We start from the raw sequence: 18,612 nt of genomic DNA on the forward strand, positions 1-18,612 counted from the left end.
GGAGCAATTTGATTTCTGTGAATGAAGAGGTTTTGACCATTATTCTGCTGTCCTCAGAATTACACTTTCTCACATTTCTGCTCTGGTCTGTGATGTGGTCTCAGGTGTGTTTTCCCCTGGGGTGGTTTTATTTCGAGTGCTTTGGGGTAGCAAGTGGCTGTGCAGGAGAAGGGGAAGGCTCTGGGGTGGGGGTGACACCCAAGGCACACCCTGGGCTGCTCCCTTCCCTCCCAAGGACATTCCAAGGACTCATCCCAGCCATCCTAACACACTCTGGCTTTTCCACTGATGGTGAGCACCACTGCCAATGGGAGCAATGAGGCAAAATAAACCATCTGCCCAGGTTTGGTGTGCTGAGACCTCGTGATTTTGCCTTTTGACCCAAAGGTGTTTCTGTGTGCTGTAGGGTGCCTTCCACGAATGCCCCAATTTTTCTCAAATAATTCCAGTGTTCCTGGTTCCTGCTGTGTGTGTCTAAGCCCTGACTATCCAAGCTTTTCCCAGCTGTGAGGAGGGTTTGCAGCTCCTCCAGGAGGACCTGGACACAGGAGGAGGAGAAGAGACCAGCCAGGCTGTGCTTCCTGTGTGACCTTGGCTTGGGATGTTTAATCTCAGAGAGTTTCCTCTCTCCCCCACAGCCCCGAAAAAAGGGGATAATAATAGCTGCCCATATCATCAGGGGGGTGTGAGGATTAATGAGTTAATGCCTTTAGGGCTCTCTGCTGACAAGGAGCTGCCTGAGTGCCGTGACAGAGCCCAGGAGCTGGCAGGGCAGGAGTTGTTAACTCCACAGTGTTGATTAGCAGGGCAAAAAAACATCCAGGGCAGAGCAGACAACAGCCATAAAAGCTGAAGGAGCTGCAGAGGCCCAGCAAGGCTAGGAAACGGCTTGTGGCCCACTAAATGAAGAGGTTTGTGTGAAAAATTTCATCCCACACCCAAGAGGGAGGCCTTTGGCACACCCATGTGGCATCCTGCATGGGACAGGAGCAACTCAAGACAGATCACCCAGGGAAAAGGGTGCAAAAGGGTGGGAGGAAAGGGGTTGGAGTAGCAGAAGACAAGGAAAACAGACCCACATTCTTGAAGAAGTCTGTAGCAACAGGAGTCCCCCAAGGGTTGTGCCTGTGTGTGCCCAGCTCCTCATAAGGGATTTTGGATGCTGATAAGGTACCAGGGCAGTTTAGATCCTGGATTAGAGGCTGTGATTCCTACAGGCACAATCGCATGTCTTTCATTGGCCCACTGTGATTCCTTTTATTTCTTATGACAATGAACCTGCCTTTTTTGCTTGGAGATTTTTTTCCTTCTTACCTCCTCCCCAGTAACTGATCCTAAAGGGAAAACAAGAACTGAATCCATTAACGATCAGCAGCACGGAATAACAGTTTAAACTTCATGAGAAATTATTTATATGAAAAATCTCATCTGTCAGAGCATTTGGTGTGAATTTCAGCTTCTGCTGAAGGTTTCTGTTGCTCGATTCTTGCAGTTACTGACACATTATTGTATCTGTGTGAGCATGGTCAGGACTTGAGGTGAGGTTCTGAGGGATCTAAAGAGGAACCTCTCAAATGTCAGCCTAATGAGGGTACAAACTTAGACCAGAGGGCTGGCAAATCTTTATGCTGAAAAAACCCCCTCAGAATAAGCTGGCACTGTGTGCTGGGACCCCAAAGCCTGTGCTGGGCCAAGCCCAGAGCCCAGAGCCCAGAGCCCCGTGCTGAGCCCGGAGCCCAGAGCCCCGTGCTGGGCCCGGAGCCCAGAGCCCAGAGCCCCGTGCTGGGCCCGGAGCCCAGAGCCCCGTGCTGGGCCCAGCCCAGCGTGGGCAGCAGGGCAGGGGCGATTCTGCCCCTCTGCCCCTCAGTCAGAGCCCACCTGCAGAGCTGCCCCAGCCCTGGGCCAGCCCAGCAAGGAGCTGGAGCTGCTGCAGCCAGGCCAGAGGAGGCTCCAGCACGGGCAGAGGGATGGAGCAGCTCTGCCGGCAGCCAAGGCTGGCACAGCTGCCATTGCTCACCTGGGCAGGAGAAGCTTTGGCCTGAGCTCAGGGTGGCCTGGCAGGGCCTGAAGGGGCTGCAGCAAAGATGGACACGGACAATTGCCAAGGGCTGCAGGGACAGCAGCCGGGCAATGGCTGCCAGTGCCAGAGGGCAGGGCTGGCTGGGATCTTGGCAATGAGGAATTGTTCCCTGGCAGGGTGGGCAGGCCCTGGCACAGGGTGCCCAGAGCAGCTGGGGCTGCCCCTGCATCCCTGGCACTGCCCAAGGCCAGGCTGGACACTGGGACACTGCGAGGTGTCCCTGACATGGCAGGAGGGTTTGACAGAGGTGAGCTTTAAGGTCCCTTTCAACCCAACCCAATCCACGATTCTTCAATTCCATTAGATTGTCATTATTAGCTCCTCCAGGTGTTATTTTCCTGCTCCTTGACAATGTTTTCTGTAACTGCCCAGTAGGATGGTGTCCGACTGCTTTTACTACGCTTGGTAAAATCCAGCCTGACCCAGGCGGGACTCAAAGTTTTTTCTACAAAAAAACCCAAACCAAAAAAAACAAATTCAAGCAACAAAAACAACAACAACCAAAACCAAAAACACCCAAAAAAAACAACAAAAAAACCCAAACAAAAAAAAACCCTACAAAAAAACAGCCAACCAATCAAGAAACGCCCAAAAACCAGCAAAAAGAACCCCAAAACCCCCAAAAAATCACCCAAAAACCAAACCCAACCAAACAAATACAAAAACAACCAAAACCAATCAAACAATAAAAAATAACCAAAAAACCCACCAAAAAATCCCCAATGAAAACCAAAACAGAGGCAAGTTTTAGCATTTAGCTTTAATGACTGTTGACAATTAGACAATTAGTACACTTACTGTCTTTCTAGAACCTATAAAAATTCTATTTAGAGGGTAACAAATTTTAAGGAAACTGTCCATGCTTTCCCTGTGTTTTTGGTTTTGAACATCACTGTAGAAATGCCTCTGCCTCAAGGCAGGGATTGGCTACATCCATCCTGTTGCAATAAAAAAACCCTTGTGACTGCAAGTGGGGGCAATACCTCTACTTCAACCACAAATTCTGTTGAGCTAACAAGGTAATTTTATTCTTGAAACAAGGCAGAGCAAACCTTATTTGTTGTAGAACTGCTAAATCTCTGGTGAGTCCCTCACTTTTCATGCCTGAGACTATGTCACAACCGAGACTTTTGAAAATGAAAAGTATTTTCAAAGGATATACACAAAGGATAAACACATCTTCATGGCATGTACTACCACCAAGTGTAATTGCCCATTTTTGCAACTTTCTTCATCTGCTTTACAGCCCTGAAATGCCTATCTCCAGGGATGTGTTCAAATTGCTTCCATGTCTAAAAAAAACATTGCTATCTTTTTATTCTGGAGACTTCATAATGCAAATAACTCATTAATAGTTGGGTTCCTTCCCGTGTAAAGTGTGATAAGAAATGATTAATTTTTATGCCAGAGTAGTCATTTACTCACATCACTATTTTACATAAGTTCTAAAAAGAATTTCTTTAGCTGAAGCAGTACAGGAACTTAAATACAACATATAGACTAAAAGATCAGCATTCTACCATCACAGAATTAAGGTTGGAAAAGACATTTAAGGTCAACAAACCAAACCATACACCCCAGTAGTTGCAGGGGGAGACGTCACAAAGCTAAAACTTATTTGGTGGGAATTACTGTCCTTGTAGAGGAAAATAAGCTCAGGAGGATCCATCCTAATTCACAATGCACTCCACAGGTGTATGGGAAAAAAAAGCAAGAAGATCTTATCTGCACCCCTCTTCAGGGGCTTGAGATGACCATTCCAATGCCCAAAGGTTTGGTGGCAAAAACCTGTGGATTTGTGGATTTTTCCTTTTTTTTTTGAGGAAAAAATCCCCTCATTCCCATTTCTGTGTTGAGGGGGTGGGGGTTCACTTTTGGGGCAGTAGAGCCCCAAATGCAGAGTGGGTGCTGGAAGATGGGGGTGATCAGCAAAGCTGGGAATAAAAGAAAGGAGAATTGTGACAGGGGAGGAGAGTGGCACCCTGATGTGACACAGGACACACTGACCCAGCCAGGAGCAAGGTCTGGAGACCCTCTGGCCTGCAGCCAGCCTGGAGTTCTCCTGGGTGAGGCCTTTTTTGGGCTCACCTAAAAACAGAGGCTGGACAGAACTAAGAGAATAAAAATGGATATATTTAATTAAGAACCTTCAGGTGCACTAAGGGCAGACAAAGCCTCCACAGGGTTACACTCAAAAATGGACAATGGTCACGAGTTTTTCTCACAATTATAAGTTTGGTCCATTTGAATTTCAGGGGTTAATCCTCTAATTACAGCTTTGGGTAATGAAGTAATTTACCCCAGTTTGCTTCTCCCCAATTCACTTTTGTTTATACTTTCAGGGCCTGAGGCCTGTAGGGTGTCCTTGGACCACAGGCCCAGAGGAATTGTTTTGTGAAGAATTGTTAGTTACTCTCTTCACAGAGAGTAACTAACACTCTATATGGGGTTTAGAGTTATACCCTAAAGCAGTACAGGGTTTGAAAAATATAAAAGCTGAAATCCTAAGGCATCATGGGGGCTCCTGGCAGCCTGGGGGCACCTGTTGGACGCAGCAGGGAAAGGAGCCATGGTGGCAACTGCCAGGGGCTGATCCCCAGCACAGAGCATCCCTTGTAACCCTCACACCCTCGGCCCCATGGAGCATCCAGCCCCTCCAAATTAGCAGGGCTTGGCCACAGGCACGAGAGTCCCAAAACCTGATCCGTGTGAGAGTGGCCGGCCGCCGGCTGGAGGGGTGCCAGCCCTTCCCGGGTGCTGACCCTGGGTCAGGCTGGGTTTGCAGCCACCACCCCAGCCCTGCCATAAATCCCCCCCCTGGGCCAGCAGAGCCTCCCTGGCAGGGTGACAGCCCTGAAATCCCTCTGCCCATCCCCTAACAGCCGTGATGAGGTGCTGAAACACGGGAGCTGAAATCCCGGCGTTATTGTTCTCCAGCCTTGCAAGGGAACACGCCTTAGGAACATCTGGTGCTGGGCTGGGAATTAGGAGCAGATATGGGTTTACAATGGCCAGATTATTGCACATGACACCGCTGCCTGCAACAGGGAAATCCTTGTTTTAGCTCCTCCAAGAACAAAACAAAAAGCACGTTAATTTATTTCTTTATTTTCTTAGCGAATGCGCGCCTTTGTCTGTATCCCATTCTGGATAAACTGGGGAAAGAATCAATTTTCCGTGATAAGCCTGGAATAAAAATAAATTAGGATTTCCTATATCCTGCAGAAATTACATGGCTATGAATGTCAGTGTAGCAGTTAACATTTGCAGTTCTCCCTCCTTCCAGGGCTGGGTCTCTTTACCACCAACAGTTGGGAATGGGAAAGATGACACACACACAGCTTTCCTCTATTCTGCTTAATGAGTGAGTCTCTAATGAGAACAATTACTCTAATGAGTATCAATGCTCCCTGTAAGAAGGAAAGTACTGCTGATTCCTCTTCTCTGTGCTGAAACTTCTCAAATAAATAGGGTAAATAGAGAATCTACGTAATACTGATGCACTTTTACTAAATAGATTTGCACCTTTTTCTTTTAGCTTTTTTTTTTTTTTTTAAGTCAGGGAGATTTCTGAGTATTGGAGAATTTCATTTAGTGGGGATATTTTTTTTTTTTAATTTTTGTGTTTTTTGCAGACATCATCAGCCTTGCTGTGCACAAAGACTGAATCTCTAAACTGTTCAGAATTGATGTCCTTTAGGTGCTTGGAGCTTCCCCCTGCCAAGACCTTATCTGATGTTGGGAAAGACTGTCTGACTCTGAGCAAGAAGTTTTCTTTGGAACAAAGGACCTGATATTTATCCTGGAATATTTTCTGCCTCTGCCTGGTGATTAGCTCATCTACCTCAAACTTTCCCAGTTTTTCCAGCTCCTTTCTTGACAGCCTCCCTTGCCCAGCCAGCCTTTCCCACTCCCAACTCTTCCCAGAACCCCAGGGCTCTGGGAGGGATGGTGTTGGGAAACAGGAGTGAGTTGCCAAGGTAACTTCTTGTCACATAACACGTGTTAGATGTTCCCAGAACTGGGAAATGCATTGGTGCTGAGGAGCTCAGGAGCTGCACTGAGACCTGAAATGAGGTGTCTCCCCTTCCAGTGACCATCTGGACCTGTGAGAAATTAAGAATTGTCCCTGAATTAAATTAGCTGGGATTTGTCTAGAAGCCTATGGGAGACAGCACTGTGTGGCTGATACCTGTGGAGTTAATACCTGTGAGGCCATGAAGGTTTAATGGAAGCAGTGAAATGCTCTGTGGCCAAGCTGAGCCTATTTACATTAATAAATATGAATAAAACAATACAGTATATACAATATGAAAACCTCAACCCTTTTAAGAGAAGGGTAAGATGAAAACTGACTCATTTTTGCTCAGTTTTAGTTGCTTTGTTCCAATAACGCTACTCTCCCATTTATCCTTGCGTTGCCCAGTCCAAAATTCACCAACAGAGGATTAACATTAAAATAAAATTCCCACTCTCACTGTCAGTAAAACCTGTGCCACAAAGCGTTTTCGTGCTGACTGAATCAGAACAAAATTCCTCATGTGTGAACTCAGTGATCACAATTAACTCACAGCAGGCCCATCTTCCACCAAGGACGGTGAGCTGATGGGAATCCCTGTGGGCAGCTGGAAGGGAGGAAGGAATGTCATAAAAAATTCCAAACAATGCATACCTTCTGAAAAGGGTCACACACACTTTGGGTGAAACCCTATTTTTTTCCATGAAAATGCCTCTCCTTCTCCCAGTCCAGGATTTTACACTTGAGGAGTAAAAGTGACTTCATATTTGAATGTCCAAATGAATTTCTGCTCAGGATCAGGTGAAATGGTGAAGAAAAGGGGTGTTGTGGAGGATAACCGTGGTTGAAAAAGAAATTTAATTTGTTTATCTTGACTCATGGTGACCATCTACCAATAAGGGTTTCACCTACTGAGAGTGGCACAGAGCAGAATTAGGATTTTGCATTGTGGCACTGGAAAGAATCTCCACAATCCATGAGTGCAACTCCAAAATCAAGGGGGTTTTACAAAAAGCAATTAATCTTCAGAAAAGCTGGGACCAAAGCTGGTCTCCTGCACATCATACCTCTTCATTATTCTACTGCATTTTAGTGACAAGAAATTGTCAGTACAATTGATGAGAGGCAGGGATTTTCCAAGCACACAATGTCTGTGTGAGTGGCACTACTTCCCATAAAATTTCTGTGGGAGTCTTCCAATTCCATCACAATCTTTTATTTTTAACTTTCTGAAACCTGATTTGAAGACACTTTGTAGTGCTCTGCTCTATTCCAGTACAATGCAAAATAGAGATAAAGAAGTTATAATGTGACTTTAGTTTTGTCTCTAGATTTCTTGTCAAGCATTATTATGCTAAGGAAGAAAAAGAAGACAAAGAAAGAATAATAAAAAAAAAAAACAACTCAAGAAACTGCTTTTATATGTAATACAAAACCTTGATAAAAGATGAAATGAAGTTTCTGTTCAGGGAATAATTTTTAGAAATTACTACTTGGGTATTACATATTTCACAAAATATTAAGAACCTCACAGGTGAAATATTTCATGCATGTTTTGGCCCAATGGAAGAACTTTCTTGAGCAAAGTTGGTTAAAATGGGCAAAATGGTCATCTTTTTTTTGGGTTAGGACAAGTTTCAGCTGTCAGAGGGCAGGGCTGGATGGGACATTGGGAACTGGGATTTGTTCCCTGGCAGTGGGAGGCATCCCTGCCATGGCAGGGGGTAGCACTGGATGGGATTTAGGGTCCCTTCTAGCCCAAACCAGTCTGGGATTCTGAGATTCTTTCATGGCCATAGACTGCTCGAAGATCCAAGGTGGACTTGTGGGACTCGTTTTGGGGAAAGAAATCTCCTAAATGCAGGAGGCTTGACCTCTGCTGTTAAAGTACGGCTGATCCTGAAGAGAAAGTGATAGTTTTAAGCTTATATTTCTTCAGTCTGCATTGAGATAAAATAGATGAAGATGCATTAAAATTTTTTCACTGTCTTTCCTGAGATGTACCTATAAATGAAACCTTGAAGACACAGCAGCTTTTGTAACCCTGACTTAAATGCACATAGTGTTTAGATGAAAAACAGGCATGCTGCAAGCTTCCCATTTAATTTGTGCAGAGCCTTCACTCCACCAGCTGGGTTTCTTTTCCTGAACATTATAATACTCACTAATGGGAGGGCTGGAGCCAAGAACAGGAAAAATAACTGCCCCAAACAAGCAAGTTATTTAGGCTGAGAAAGGGAAGATATAAATACCTTTTGCTGCTGGGTGAGAATCAAATCAGAGCTGCCGGGGATTGTCCAAGTGTACCACGAATTGACAGCCAAAATTTCCTTTCTTTTACCACGTGCATGCCAAAGTTCACCTGTAGGGCCTGGTACCTTTTAGGAGCTCAGGAATGAGGGAAGGGCTGGCGATGTGGGTGCCATTCCTGTGGCAAAGGAAGCTCTGGGAGGGCTCAGCCTCCTCTGTCTCTGGACTTTCTGGCAAGCGGCTCAGGTCATGCCTCCCAGCACACCCTTCACTGCCCGTGCACTTGGTCCTCCTGAACTCTTCTGCAGGCACGCCAGTGGTTGTAACTGAGGCAAAACTGAGGTAAATCCGTGTGTTTTGTCTCCTGCCTGACTCTGGTGGCACCAGGGGAGCTGACCCTGTCGCTCTTTATCGCCGGTGCCTGCGGATGCTCGCGCCTGACCCGTGGCCCTGCTGTGCCCTTCCCCTCGTGCCCACGGGGGTCTTATCAGCAGCCTCTTGTGAGGGGTCCTGTGAAAGAGCTTCTGATAGTCCAAAAAAAAAAAAAAAAAAAAAAAAAATCCCAGCTGAAACTCCATTAGGATTTTTCCTGTGCACGAGAAAATGAGTTTCGCCTTCAAAGATGGCAGTTTTTTGCTTGCTGTTATGTTATGTTTGGAATATTGGCATGTTTTAAAGGCTGTTTCAATTTGCTTGTAGCAATAAGGTAAATCCTGGCACAGCATTACTTAATTTCAGACATTTCTTTAGAAATCTAAGGCTGAGTCACGTTTTTGAAGTGAGGGAAGCCATGCAATTGCCTGTGCTAGTGTGATGTCATGGGTGTCAGAGTTAAGAGAACAAATCCTCATAAAATAAAATATCTTTTTTTTTCCCTTAACAGTTTGATTTAAGGGAATGTATTAGGTCTTGCCTAGAAAAAGGCTAGATCTGGACTCTGACTTGGGCCTGGCATGGTCTTTTCTCAAACCCTCTCATGGGAGCAGTCCAGTGGACACGATGGCCACAACAATAATGCAAGTTGCTGAGACACCCTTATCTGATCAGATGCTAAAAAAAAATATGTATCTATTGCTTGGAAAACACTCAGTGAGGAGTTTGGAGCTAATTGTTTCCACTAACACCTTGTCATTAATTAATAAATGCTCAATACATGACTGAGAAAGCTGTGTCACTGCTGAGAAAGCCAAGAATTATCTCATGAGCCAAAGCCTTAACTCATGCCATAAACATTTGACTGTAGACTGTACTAATTTAGGCCAGAAAATTTAAATATTCCAGACGTGAAATTCTCCAAAGTATTTTTTCTCCATCTCATACCGGCTAACAATATATTAAAAATCAGTTTATTTACTGGCTCAGAGGATCACTGTGCACATGCTAAGAGGTTGCATTGAAAGCAGGCTGCAGAAATTGTGATTAAACTCCCTGTCCCTGCTCCCAAACTGTCTTTTAGATAGAGGGGTTATCTGTTTTCTTCACCAGGAAATATGCTTCATAACAGGCAGCCCAAGAGCATCATAAAGCAGGTTCAGGCTGCAGATACCTTTGTTTACATCTGATTCATTGCTTTGTACATTTCTGCCTCTTGGTACATTTCTGCTTTATTTTTTGAGGCAAACTCTTTAATAAGGCAGATAGAGGCAGCAAGAAAGTAGAGATAGGTTGCGATTTTAATGAGGGAATAAGAACAAAAAAGAACAAAAGCCATGTTTTGTGGTTTGATGAACTTGACAAGAGTAAAAAAGAGTGGGTACACATGGTTTTCCTGATAGTTAGGAACAACTAAATAGTGAAGTTGAGCGTGTGCATAAAGGTCCATCTGCGGTGTAAATGGACTTTCAGTGCTGGTATAGGAGACTGACACCTTTGTCATCTGACATTGCCATTGGCCTGAACTTACATTCTTTTGGGAAAGCTAAAAAAAAAAAAAAATTTGGACACATAAACCTCTGGTAATGTGTCCTAACGGTGGCTTCACACAATTTTCCACTTTAACTCATACGAAAACATCTCCTCAGACTTTTCCCCAGCCAGCAGTTCTGTGGTGGGTTCACTCTAAAGCTCCATATCCTGAAGCTTGCTATAGTGATTTACACTCCAGAATGCTTTTCCTATTGTTTGGCATGGGATTTACTGTAGGAAAATAATTGAGAAAACAACCCTTTGCTATAAAAATGGCCATGAAAATGCTGGCAATAGAACAGTCTTAAATTCTACAGTTTGGGATTATCTGAAGGTTTGTTACACAAGGGTTTTTTTTATTCCAGTCTTGCTGTGTGGATGTCCATAAATCTTTACAATAGGCATCTTATCATGGGAAGCCTGGCTTTAAAAAAAAAAAAAGAAAGAAAAAAAAAATCATGAAGTATTCTGGAATTTTCATTTTTCTTCAAGTGCAGTGCAAACCCAATCCTACCTTATTTCCCTGCACCAGAAATGCCTCTGCTGGACCCAACAGAATTGAAATGGGAATCAAAACTGTGGTTTCACACCACGATTATTGGTATGTTTAGATTTAATATGTCAGCAGCTCAGGGCTGAACTTTGGCTGTCCTGTGCCAAAATCCCACCAGGGTAAAACTGAAAGAACCCAAAACTGAAAAGTTTTATGGTGCAGGTATGGCTCAGATGCTGAATTTCAGTGCTGCTGCCTTGCTCAGGCTGGTTCTGAATGGCAGCTTTCATTCCAGGGGCTCAGCTCCCTGGATATCTGGAATTTCCTGCCAGCCCCGTGCTGCAGGGAGGCAAGGGGCGGTTGGGCACTCTTGGGTGGGGAGTCTTTCATGTCAGCAGCATAAATCAGAGCAGCTTTGTTTGTGCTCCTGTGTGGATTTGCTGTCCCAAGAAAAGCTGGAATTTTACCTGTCACTTTCATTCCTGTTGTTTCCCTTCCCCAGGCACAGGCCTGCATTTTGCAGCCAGGGCAAAAAGTCTGATTTTCCTGCAGTCACCCAGACTTTGGGCAGTAGCATTTATGAAAAATTACTCTCAAATGTGTGAAAGGTGTCTGAGAGCTCCCCATACATTTTCTGGAAGTTCTTTCAGGCTTCATCATGCACCAGGATAAAGCACAGGTGTGCCTTCCTGCTGCTCCTCTCCTTCTGCTGAGGACTTGGACCTTGTTCCTCACCACATTCCTTATCAAGACACTCTGCCCTGGGTAATCAAGGTGAAACTAAAGTTTAATTTCAGTGGGATTATTTTTCCTGACTGCTACCTCGCCAAAACAGAAGCGTCTTTTCCATTAAAATTCTGTTTTCCCCATGAAACATTGACTCTGGGAGACTTCCCTATGATCATGCACTTTCCACCCAAAATTGCCAGGTCTCTGGCTTTGTCTGTCTCTTCAGCTGCTCAGATTTTTTTTTTTTTTCAGATTATTCCAGTAAACTAACAATTCTATTATGAAAAGGTATTTTTGAACTTTTATTATTACTATCTTTTCCCCAAACTGTTGTTCTACCTCAGAACAGAATATACTTTAGAACACAACTTTTTCCACAGGAAAAGGAGAAATGTGGTTCTTGTGACCTTAACCATAAATAGTGTTTCATCAGCACCTGCCCTGGTTTGAGACACCTTGTGTGGCTTGTGTTACCCAAATTCCATGTCTTGCCCCAGGTTTATTAAGTGGCAGTGGGATTAATTGCTCCCCTTCCATGGAAACCTCTTCTGATGAAGATTTAATTTCTTTTGCAGTTTATGTTGATCTGTATTTTCTAGCTGGTCTAACTAGCATTTTCTAAAAATTTTTTACCACTTTCGACTATCCCGGGTTGTTCCAACGTGGCCTTGGGCACTTCCAGGGATGGGGATGTTTCTCTGTAGAATCCAGCATTAGCAATTCTGCTGGAAATGTTTCAGGTTTAAAATATTTCCTAGATACAAAATTCATGGAGGGTTTATGCCAGTTTTGCAGGGTGGGAAACCCTAAAGAAGGGCAGAGTCCTGCTTTAGCTGAGGTCTGTGGGAGTTGGGTGAAAATTCTGGATTTTGTGGTTCATAATCTGCTAAAACACTTAATCCAAAGTTTGGGTATAATTGTACCCAGTGAAGCATTAGTGGTTTAAGAACTGTGTACTTTGGAAATCTGTATGAACTCTTATCTCTGAAATTGTTTGTCCTAATGCCCAGACATCCAGAAAAATGCCTGTTATGAGTAAATGTGATATCAATCATAGAACTCCAGAATGGTTTGGGTTGGAAAGGACCTTGAAGCTCACCCAGTCCCACCCTGCCATGGGCAGGGACACCTTCCACTGCCCCAGGCTGCTCCAAGCCCTGTCCAACCTGGCCTGGAAAATGTCAAGGAATGTTTTAACTTAAAAGTGTAAGGATTGAGGCATCTCTAAAATGACAATTCGTGTCTTTCCCTGAGGGACAGCTTTTGAGGGGACTTGCCTTTTGAGCTCCTCATGGGAACAGACTGGTGAGGCTGCACCACCATCTGCACGTCCTTCCTTCTTCCAGGTGCAGGTGATGAAAGCTTCTGGCAACAAAAGGACGAGGTGGCTTCTGTACGGAGAGCAAATCTAAGATTTTTGTCCTGGTTGTGCATAACGTGGCAGCCAATCTGCTCTTTGGAAAGAGCCTGGGGCTGGAGAACCAGGGCAAGCCACATTCCCGCTCCCTAAGTGGTGTAAAAGCAGAGAGAGCAGCAGAAATGAGATATTTTTCCTGAGAAAAACATCCTGGCTGTGCCCCTTAACTTTTGCTGTCTTAAGTGACAAAAAGCTGATGTATTTTGTCCTGTGCATGGGCAAGGAAGATGTGCAGAGGTGGCACTTGGGGACACAAGTTCAGTGCTGCCCTTGGCAGTGCTGTGCTCATCTTTGAGCTCGATGAGCCTGGAGGTCTTCTCCAGCCCTGATGATTCCATGGTTCTGTGGATATCAGAGCCCCCAGGGAAGGAGGAGCTGCTCACTCCAGCCCAGTCGAGTGTGGCCCTGTCAGACTCTGATTAGAGACAAACAGCCTGGTGTTTCTTCTCCCGTGTGATTGAATTTTGACAATCGGCCATAACATTTGTGCGGGTTGGCAGCAGCTTTTCCCGCTTTGATTCATTCCCTACCACTTCCATAATCACAATCAACCAGCTTCTCTTTTTTTTTTTTTTTTTTAAAGTGGAGAACTCCTCTTTCATCTCCATTTTCATGCTTGCCTAGAAAAACATACTCTTTTTCAACCAGATGTGGTAGAAAAGAGAAATATCCTCCTGTTTCTAGTCTCTTCACTTTTCTTACCATTACGAAACAGATCTACTCAACTTCTGCAGAACTGACTGCTGGTACATTTAATTAATCCTAGCATTTCAGTCACCCAAGCCTTTAGAAATGTAAACAGCCTGAGGAAGGAAAGAGTTTCATTTACTGCTTTGTGTCACTTGCAATGATTCCATTTGATTTCCCCGGTGATTTCCCACAGCTTCCCTGGACTCTTTCTCCCAAGCTGCCTGTGGAAAGGAGCCACCAAGCAGGAGCCAGAAGAACAAGAAAAAATGGTCAAGGAAAACTAAAAACTAACCCTTGAGAAAAAAGAACCAGTGTTCTTTCCCCAGAGAACCAAAGAGGTTGAGTATCTATCTACCTTGTACATTTCAACAGCTGACTGGGTTTTGTTTTTTTCCTCAGAAAGGGAGGAAAACACTGGGCAAATCACCTGGCAGATGTGACAATTCCAGGTGAGATGCTATTTCTGTTAGTTTTAGCAGAAATAGTGCCATGTGAGCTATCCTGCAGGAGCAAATCCAGTGTCTGAGGAAAAGGGAATTGTAAGTGAAAAAGAAGTTGTGAGGGAAGAGAGGCTTCCAAGCTTAAACACAACGGAGAATTACTATCACAAAATAGAGCACTGTTGTCACAAAATAGCAGAAATGGGGCTAAATGGGTTCTGGAGGCATCTTTGCCTCACATGAATGATGTTGGGACAAGTTTGGATCAGTTGAAAGCAACCAGGATATGAGTTTAAACCATGTTTGCCCTGTTTGGGTCTTGACATTATCATCATTTTTTAGATAAGTTCTCAGTGCCAGTAAGTCTAATTTATGTACTCACCAATGGATACAAAGAAACACGGAGGAAAACCCAGAATGTTTCAATTCTGTCTGTGTGTTTTACATTGACAGGATCCTTCTCCCCTTCAGCAAACACCTCCTCTCCCTCCAGTGTGGGATATTTCTCCCTCTCCCTGGTGCACATGCTCTTGCTTGCCAGAAAATGTTGCTAAACTGCTTCCATTAGCGATGCTGTAAATCACGAGGACAGCTGAGATTAGTCTGCACTTTTGGAACAGGGATAATATCCAGTTGGACACACATCTATTGTCGTTCCCTATGAGTATCATCTGGTAGCATCATACACATTAGTGAATTGTAAATTTTGTAGACATTTTGAGGCATTATTCTTTGCATTTACATAGAAATCTTTATTTTCCCTCCAAAACAAGAACGTTTTATGGTGAAATGGGGGCTAATCATGTCTTTTCTGAGATAGAAAGTTTTGATAAGGGTCTCATTTCTAAGAATAAAGCTTTCAAGAGAACAAAACAGCAGTCTGTTGGAACAGGGCTTTTTGGAAGTAAAGTTTATTTAGTCATCCCAAGTAACTTTGTTCCAGGTGGGCATGCAATAGAGAAATAATAGTTTGGAAGGTGGAAAGGGCCAAAATCTGTATCAGCAGCACAGAGAATCAGTTATAATCAGAGAATTTCAGTTATAATTTGTGATAAATTGATGAAATATCTTCTTAGAGATGTTGGAGTTGCAGTTATTTATATGACTGAGATCTGGATCACAGTTTAATTCACTTGGCTGATTTAAAGTCTGAGTAGGCCCCACGCTTTTCTGCCTCTACATGCAATTTAGGGAACATCCTTCACTATAATAAATAGCTCATCAGTAGTCCTGGTTCTCTCAGAACACAAACTGGATACGGTTTTCCTTTCCAGCCCTGAGCTCTTCCTCATGTGCTGAGTGCTGCTCCCCACAAAGCTGCTGGGTGTTCTGGCCTGGTGGAATGAGAAAAGGGCTGTGTCCTCATCTAGGACACGTCCAGAGCCCCATTAATGAGCAGCTGAACTGCCCAAACACCTGCAGGCACCAGGGCACAGGTGAGGGGGATGCTCTGGCTGGAAGCACAGCAGCTTCCCTGGAACCAGACACGGTCTGGTTGAAATCTGCATGAACTCAGGGCTGCAAAAGAACTCGGGCAACCTCCTGAAATGAGGGAAGATCACACAGAACTCGGTGCAGGTTTTTCTCTGATTCCTAAAAGCTTCAAGAGAAGATGCCTCAGGATTCCTAATGGGGCTGTGGAATTGCTCAACAGCAAACACATTTGTTGAAAACTCCGCTTGCTTTGATGAGGTCTCTAATTGTCTCTCTGTCAATTTCCCCATCCACAGTAGGGTATGCTCTAACCAGGAGTGTTTATAAACTGAATAATTGTTTTTAAACTGAAAAAATTCTATCCTCAAAATGCTCTGTGTTTCTGTATATCCATTGGTGAGGGCATGAATTAGACTTACTGAGAACTAATCTTAAAAAGGGACGTGACAGGCTTAGCAGAACTTATCATTTTATCTTGACTAAGTATATTTTTTCCTGGTATTTGTTCTTCATGTTTGAAAGACGTGGTTTGACTATGAATGAACAAAAAAAATATTGATAAATAGTATGCATAAAATATTTACCGTTCTGTTTTTTAGTTTTCAGGTAAATTAGAATATATCTTCCTTTTTGAGAAGTCAATACCTGTTTAAACACAGGAGGGACTGCAACAGAAATTGCTCGGACACTTCCAAGGATCAGATGCTCTGATGCAGCTTCTGGAGCTGGATTTGGAGGGATAAAAGGAAAGTCCAGGTACGACTGCTGCTAAGCTCTGGAGCTTGCTGCTGTGTGTCTGTTCTGGCTCTGAGTGGATTTCACTCTCCCTGGGGCTGGGGCAGCCTCTGCAGCCCTGGCAGGTGATGGCCTGAGCTGCTGCCTGGCACAGGCACCGCGCTGAAACAGGAATTCCCTCATGTGTCCTGTGCCTCATCCAGTGCTAGGGGTGAAACTGTCCCTAGCAGGGGAGAATTTGGGTGGAATAGGGATGGCAGCCTGCTGCTTTCCCTGAGGAGACTGGGAGGTGAACAATCAATATGTAACTTGCAGGGCCTGAAGGGGCCGCAGCAAAGATGGACACGGACAATTGCCAAGGGCTGCAGGGACAGCAGCCGGGCAATGGCTGCCAGTGCCAGAGGGCAGGGCTGGCTGGGATCTTGGCAATGAGGAATTGTTCCCTGGCAGGGTGGGCAGGCCCTGGCACAGGGTGCCCAGAGCAGCTGGGGCTGCCCCTGCATCCCTGGCACTGCCCAAGGCCAGGCTGGACACTGGGACACTGCGAGGTGTCCCTGCCATGGCACTGGATGGGCTTTGGGGTCCCTTCCCACCCAAACCAGTCTGTGATTCTATGAATGTGGAGGTGGTCAAACCAAGCAACCAAGCTGTGACCTGAAAGCAGCTGGATTTCAAAGGATTTGCTCTTCCCGGTGAGAAGAAGAGGAGGAAACAGTTTTTATTACTTCCAGAAGCCAGGGTGAACTCAGAGATGGAAATCTTTTCCGTGCCTCCGGTCTGTGCAGGAGGGGTATCATTAAGTGATCAGACTGATGCCAGAATGTGTCCCTGGGCAGGCAGAAGCATGTTTTCTGCAGGGCAGAGGTTGGGGGGAGAACTCACTGAGCCTTTGAGTGTGCTCAAAAACCCCTCTGGAGCAGGGAGCCCCAGCCCCAGGCAGGTCTCCAAGTGATGATGATAATTTCAAGTGCCATCTTTGGTATCAGGGTTTTACGTCCTCAGTAAATGACAAACAATTCAAATGTCAAGAATGCCTTATCACTGGGAAGGTTGTTTTTTTTGGTTTTTTTTTTTTTTTTTTTTTTGCCTTGTCTCCTGGAGTTTTATCAATCCAATGATCCAAGTTGTCTGAATCAATCGTGAGAATTTGGAGGTAATTTGTTCCAAAGAGACAAGGATCAGTGCGTTCACTTGGCTCCTTGTTAGCTGGAAAGGGTGGGGGAAATAAAATGAGCATGTAGCTTAATAGGAAATCAAAACTGGTCTGTGAATGTGTGTCTGGACTGGCTTATTCATGACTGTGATACACTTGTAAAATATGCTGGTGGTGCTACACAGTCGAAAACACAGCTTGCCAATGCTGTCAAATTACTATTTATTTCCTCTTAATTCCACTGGGTGTGACATTTATACATCCAAATGTCCAAATACATCTATCATTTGGTTGGAGGTTTTGTTAGCCCTACTACAGCTCTGAAAGGTTATTTAAGTTTTTGCATGTGGGAATGACCAGCTGTGGAGGTTTTAGAATTGAAAAGGGTATTTCTATATTTTGACCTGACTTGACTTTTTCTCTTTAAAACAAGTCTTTTGTGTTTTAAAACAAGCCCCCACCTTTTTTTTTTTTCCCCCTGGAATAAACGAAGCCATATATAATTTTACCTTTTCAAAACCTCCTGGTCTTCCTTTGGGGGAAGATACAGTATTTTAACCCTTGAGTTTGCCAAAGGTAAGTGTTGGTATGTGGTGTGAGTGATGTGATAGGCTCCTCTGACTATATGTAAATGGGTGATGCATTAGATTTTGTGTTTGCGTTATTTTGAAAAAGAGATGATCTAGGTTAATTGGGCCTGCACAAACTGGAGGGCTGTTCCTCAGCTGAACCAGCCTGCACAAATTTTCACTGAAGTGTTGTGGCAGCTGGGCATGGGCACTGCCTGCTTCCCACTCAGCTGGGCTGGAGGGAAAACCTCTTTTCCTGTGGCACGGCTTCCAAAGAGCCACTTCAAACAACATAAATGATGATGATGATGAGATGCTCTCATAGAAAGTTCTGAATGTGACAGACCAGCAAGGAACTTCCCCACTCCTTAATTAAGTAATTATCTCCCCTCCTGATGTCCCAGGAGCTGGCAGCAGCAGCTGTTTCCCTGGAATTGAGGCAAAACCTCTGGACATGGATGATATCCTGACTGACTGAAAAACACAGGTTTTTCAGTGCCTCTGGCCACACGAGCCCTCCAGGTTTGAAATGGAGTAAAAAAATTTACCACAGAGCACAGGTTAGCTGTGGGACACTGGTCATGTTGCACCCAGGAAGGGTTTTCCCCAGTTTTTAGATCCTGCAGAATGACTATTCCTCCACACCTTTTGCCTTATGGTCTAGAGGTGTCATAAAAAAAGAGGTGCTATTTATAAAAG

The sequence above is a fragment of the Agelaius phoeniceus genome, chromosome Z, assembly GCF_051311805.1.
Source record: "Agelaius phoeniceus isolate bAgePho1 chromosome Z, bAgePho1.hap1, whole genome shotgun sequence".
Classification (NCBI taxonomy): domain Eukaryota; kingdom Metazoa; phylum Chordata; class Aves; order Passeriformes; family Icteridae; genus Agelaius; species Agelaius phoeniceus.